We start from the raw sequence: 6,480 nt of genomic DNA, 5'->3' as shown, positions 1-6,480 counted from the left end.
GAGCTCAACCAAAGCAATGCAACTGCGCAGCCAGAAAGTGATAAATATATGCGGCACAGTTTTACAAAGACGATGGAGCAGGGGTCCGAGGGGCGCCAGCGAGGGGGAGAAGTCTAAAGAAGTATTCTAAGCGTTGCAAAGGCGGTCGTAATGTAAATAAATAAAACGCACATTGTATAAGGACAAACATGGTTTTAGCTAAAGTATAAGACTTGCAGATTCCCTGTAATATGACAAAACTATCTATATGTTGCGTCAAATATACAGATACAGTTATAGATACAAAAGCAGATACATGTACAGACAAATGCAGTCCAGAATACCTATAAATATATGCCAGAAATCTTAGTGAATGCCCCAGAAATAATTGAAAGTCGATAGAATTCGATTTCAGGGAACAAACTTCAAAACAATTTTAAAATATAAGATTAAATTAAATTAAAAATTATGTGTCTTATAGTCTGACCTAAATCAACTTAGCTTTGCTGCTGAGCGATGTCTGCTGCCATTTTTACCTCTCAATTAACTCTCAAGCTCATTCAAGGGTATGTAAAAAACTGAAAAGAAAAACTAAAATTGGAACACGGAACATTGAATTTATGCGCATTTTACGCTTTTTGTATATCAATTGCGAAATCGCATACAATTCAAAGCGAGCGTTTTCTATGCCCAGAACAGCTGAGATACTTTTGTATCTTGCAGTTACATTTGTATCCCATAGTTACATTTGCTACTTATTCAAAGTCTGGACAAATAACCTTGAACCTTAGTGTGTTGACAACAGCTGAAGATGAATTTCTTTGGCAGACTGGACACGGCCTGCAATTACCACCCCTCGACGCCCCCCAGACCCGACACACCTTGCGCCCCGCACATTTCTCTTGCAGCTGTTAATGAAGCACATTAATTTTAATGCACAGGCATTTGTTGAGTTGCCCAGCGGATTGAGCTGGACGGGGGGTACCGAAATGTCTGCTAACAGGGCGCCTCATATGAAATTAATGAGTTGTTGCAACATTTTGTGTCATGTTGCCAGTGCAAATGTCAGGCACTCAATCACATATGCGAATTTTGAAGCTACAGCTCGGGGCAATTGAGGCAAAATGTTGAAATGCTTTCACAGAGACAATTTTTCGTTGACGGTTCAGGGGGCAAGTGGATTGCTGGAGGCAGTTTGAAATGTTTTCGGTGTGTAGAGGGATGGTTTATAAAAGATACATGTACAAATACATAATACATAAAGTCGGAGTAAAAGAGTCTTAAGATATTTATAACAATATACATATGCTCGATTATATCGATATCTATATTGTAAAATATATTCTATATTAAATGAATTCTTTCAAAAAATAGCAATTCATCATTATTAATAAATTACCAAAAATGGAAATATTGCATTGAATTGGGTTATGTAACACATCGAAGAAAGCATCCCCAAACTTATGGATTATATAACATATAACAATCAGAGCTTATTTTAGACACTTAAAGAAAGGAGACGGCACATATTTGATAGATAAGCTTAACGATTTCATATCGGTAACTGCTCAAGTTTTTCTCAAAATGGTTGCACTTAGCAAATTTTTAATCATATAATAGAAGAAGAAACAAAAATTTATAGGCGGGTAATTCGACGTAAGGAATTCTTAAATTATTCCAGCTGTCTTCTTTGAAACGAAATAATACAAAAATGATTCAAAAAATTTCAGAAAAATATTTAAAATAAAATCTGCGTATTTCAGAGTGAAAAATTGCAGCTCATAAAATGAGACAGATTTAAGAAAAATGAATGTCACATTTAATGAACTGCATTAGCCACAGCCGTTACTCAAGAAATTATATTCTTAGTGATCATAAATTAAAGATTCTCAGTTTTAATTATAAATTTCCACTTAAATTAAAGAACCAGAATTGCGAACGCGACTCATCAAAGATGCTGACAATTTTCAACGCATACATTTTCCTGTTAACAAATGTGCTTTTAACAACAATTTTTGAATCATTTTTCGGGGAGGAATACCTTAATTTACACCTGACAAGCAGCCAGAGGGTAAATTCGGCAGAATTTCTGGTGACAGCACGAGTATCTTTTTTTTTTCATTTTTGTTTCACGGAAGTGAAAAATGTTCATGTGAAAATGCGAAAGTGTGAAAGAGAATTTTTGCATGAGAAAATCAAGTTATTAAATTTTCCGTAAATTATTTTTTTCTTTTTTTTTTTCTGGGCCCCAACAAAGCACAAGGAAATGAAGCGAATGGCTAACGCATTGGCAAGGTCAGCCACCTGGTGTGGGCGGGGGTGACACGTTGGTGGCAGCGTGTTGGTGGGGTGGGGTTTGGTTTATCGCGCTCGCCTATTAATCAACAAGTGGCTGCGAGTTGTCTTGACATCCAGACAGGCGCGGCTCTCAATAACACACAGCACTTGAAGCAAATGAATCGACCGATTGCTGTGTAAAATATATCATCATGCATCAGATTTCTCAAGTCCAGCAACAAGTCACGCAAATGTCCAAGTCTCGAGTCATTGAACGTGGAAATTGTTGTAAGCCAAACGGAAGTCGTTTGAGCTCGAGAAAGGATTTGCCAGTAAAAGTATCTAACAGTTAGATCGCATGCCTCGCAACTAAAAAGCTACCGTAAAGCAACGTCCCCGCTTTGCGTGTTCAATTTCACTGTTAAATTAAATTATTAAAAAGGTTGCTTAAGAAACAACAAAAAAAAAGCTTAAATAATTTTATCAAATTTTAACGCACCGCAGATAAAATACTCTAATAAATAAATAACAAGGACAAGCTTAAAAAGTTAAGTCAAGACAACCTCCTGTCATATTCATAGGAAAGTTAACATGAACTTTAAAATTTTGTCAAACTCCATTGAAGTGTACTTATTTGTTGAAGCGATGAAAAAGTCGCAAAAAATTATCATCATTGCAACTATTTAAAAGTGATCCTCATTCAAATTTTGTACATCCTCATTGTAAATATTTACAATGTGGATAGAAGAGTCAGTCAAATGCTTATGTTGATATATTTGACAATCCAAAATGGAGCTCAGCAAATAAAGGGAAATTGAAAAAAAATGTTACAATGGAGAAAATGTGGTTGATAAAAATTGTCATCGAAGTAATGTTAACAAGGAGAATGTATGCTAGTTAAATGGGTGTTTAATGGAAAATAGTTTAACTGCATGCACAAATAAAACGATCAATTAAATTAGAAAAAAATAAATAGAATCAGGCGTAAGGGAATATTAAAGTAGCAATGGATGATGAATAATAGTTGAACGAAAATTTGGCGATGACTAGCCGAACACAAATTTTCAGTGATAAGAGGTCTTAAGTATAAAATAAATAAACTGGAAATAGAGCACATAAATCTTTTACTGAGATAAGTTTAAGCAAAAGTATGTGGCAATAGCAGACATATGAGATTAGTTAAGTTAAGAAAGCTTTAATAATAAGAAACTTAGAGGACTTGTTAATGCAAGTTTACCCTAGTAAAAAGGACAACAAGGGACTTACCAGGCTGCTAAAGTCAAAAAAAAAAAAAAAAACTGTCAATAGTGAAAAGTCCGCAAGCTCATTCAAATAAATACAGTCCAATAAAAGTTACAATCACGTTTAAAGTAATTGCCAACAAATTAAAGTAACCATGGAGGACCCTAGATGGTTGCATAGATAATTTAGGGTTATTTTAATGTGTGTAGCCAACACTTAATGTGAGTAAATTGATTAATATGCGATATAGAATTTAGATCGAATATGCTTTTTCATATATTATAATCTTTAAAGCCGAACGCGGTCGCCAGAGTCCTGGCTGACCCCATCACAGAGAGGCGCCTGCAAAGGTTATACCCCTGCGACCTACATCGAGTCGAATCATTTAAATACCCTACAGTGTTAGACTGTGTTGCTAATTCCCTTTACTGAAAAAACCTTTTCATAAGAATATCCTAAGAGATTCAAAAAACATTAAATGTACCTTCATTTCACAGTCTTTCGCTTGGTAGAGATCAAAAGATACTGATCAACTTTAGCGTATAATAAGGCAAATAAAAGCTTTAATAATTTTAACAAACAAAAAACAACATTTAACTGCATGTTGCCTATGCCACAATAAAGTCCAAATACCCCAAGAAAGCTAAACGAGCCGTGATTTTGTATTTGTCCAAAAGCCAAAATATATTTAATAGCCGAAATTGCCAGGCATCGCTTAAAAAAGTTATTAGAGTGCGTCAACAGCCGCAAAAACAACAACAACAACAAAACAACAACAATAACAAATTAAACTGTTGCCAGCTGTTCGCCTCATAGATGCTGCTGTCGTTGTTGTTGTTGTTGTTGTTGTTGTTGTTGTCGCCCAAAACTGATCATTGACCGTCACGCCTGACGCAAATCTGGCGTCGCTTTCCAAATTCGTGTGCCCGCACGGCGAGTGGGCGGCGCGCATGGGCCCGGGGGGTGGGGGGCGAGACGTGCTGTCTGAACGCTGGCTACTCAATCAAATGGCCAGCGAAGCGCCAGCCAGACAATGAGCCACACGCGATTTAGTTTTTTTTTTTGCTCTCTTCGCAGCGATTTGCATTTGTGAGATAAACTTCGAGCAGATACTCTTTGGCGTTACAGATACAGATACACGTTATATATATATATATTTATATTATTTTTTTTTTTTTACAATTTTTAATAAACACGTAGCCTAGGCCGCAGCTAAATGTAATTATAAATCAACGCGAATGTGAATAAACTTTTGCTTTGAATTGAAGGCGGAAGCGGCGCGGGCAACGGGTCGTATGAGTGACGCGCTGTTTAGATTGAAATAAATTGATTGAGCCTACTTTCAGCAATAGCAAAAACATGCGAATTTGTAATGATACGCATCGAGGTAGTCTTGTATCCAAGGGATTGCCACGTTTAATTATAGCCATGATGCCAACTGCCTGAGATAAAATTTATAGATACATATATGTTTTTTGTTGACTGTGGCGAATTATGAGTTATTATGTGGAAATTGGGAATTTATGTGGCGATAACTTGTTGAATTTGGAGTTTTTTCTTAATGGCACTTTAATTGAGTTTATGAAGCGTAATTGTAGCTTTAATTGTGTGAAATTAATAGGCTGTAAGAGGAAAAAAAAAAATAAGGAGAGCAGTGTATTGGATCTATAGATCAGTCTTATGCCATTTATGTGACAAGGATTATGAGATGAATTTAGTAGAATAGTATTATGTAGAACATTTTATTATTATTAGATATCAATAAAATTATTATTATCATTATAATATCCCTACTATATATATATATATTTTATAAGTTTCATACACATTTCTTTGAAAATAAACTACATGCTCTGGAAGTTTTATAAGTAATTACTCTATTACTTGCATTGTATTTAATCTGTGGCCTAAAATTAAATCCAATTTTCTTAAATCTTTGGATTAAAAGCAATTCCTATGTATTAAATTCTCCAACAATCTCAGACTATTAAAATTGCATCGTATTGTCACCAAGTCCTCGCTAGTATTGTACAATAATTTCCCAGTTCATTTGCTCGAACATTAAAGTTTCATGTACGTCGGGGCCCAAGGCAATCATCGCATTTGCTTCAACTTATACTCTCGGCTCATTTTAGAAATCACACAACAGTTTTTGCTACACAAAATCCCATAGAATACATCCCGGCAAACATAAAGTTCACGTTACCACAAAAACCTACACAACAATCAACAGCTTGTCTATCAAAAAAAGGTCGGCCCGCACAGACTCAGCCAGGCTTAGGGTGGCTCTTAATGCTCAGGCATGTATCCCCCAGTCAAGTAAATAATGTATTGTAGTGCCGCCCCCTGCCCAAAATTGTATGTATCACTTTCGCCTGTGTCTGTGCGCATTTCCTATATGCCAGACCAGACACAATGCGAGGCTGGAGCTGGGTCTGGGCACAGCCTATGTCAACATGAGAGCCCGGCGCAGACACCGATGAGTCATAGGCGGCAGAATTCGTCAAAGGATATGGTTACAGAGCAGAGTTTGAACCGGGCAAAAAAGAAGATAATTTCTGTTGTATCCTCTTCGCAATTTCCATTTCTCTCGGCATTTTAGCCTAATTAAGCGTAAACTTGGCAACACTTTCGACTGATGCCTTTTGCAAGCGACTGCAAACCCAGACATATAAAACAAGTCCATTTACAAGTCCTAAAAACTCACTCCATCAAATTGCTGCAGTGAAAGAAAACTACGATGCTTATCAAAATAAATTTTAAAGCGCTTTTGTTAATCATAGAAAATGAAATTATCTATACATTTTCTTTTGGTAGAATTTCGGATAAGTACAAATATATATTTTATTCTTACACGAAATTCGTTCAAAAAAATACTATTTTTATGCCATAATAAATATTATATTAAATAATGAATATAATTTTCTAAAAAGAAATAAATTTTTTTAAAATCATAAAATAAATTTTCTGTACATTTAAAAA

Source organism: Drosophila novamexicana, unplaced genomic scaffold (assembly GCF_003285875.2).
Source record: "Drosophila novamexicana strain 15010-1031.04,08,12 unplaced genomic scaffold, DnovRS2.1 tig00004549-arrow-arrow-pilon, whole genome shotgun sequence".
Lineage (NCBI taxonomy): Eukaryota > Metazoa > Arthropoda > Insecta > Diptera > Drosophilidae > Drosophila > Drosophila novamexicana.
Note: the sequence above shows the minus strand (reverse complement) of the source record.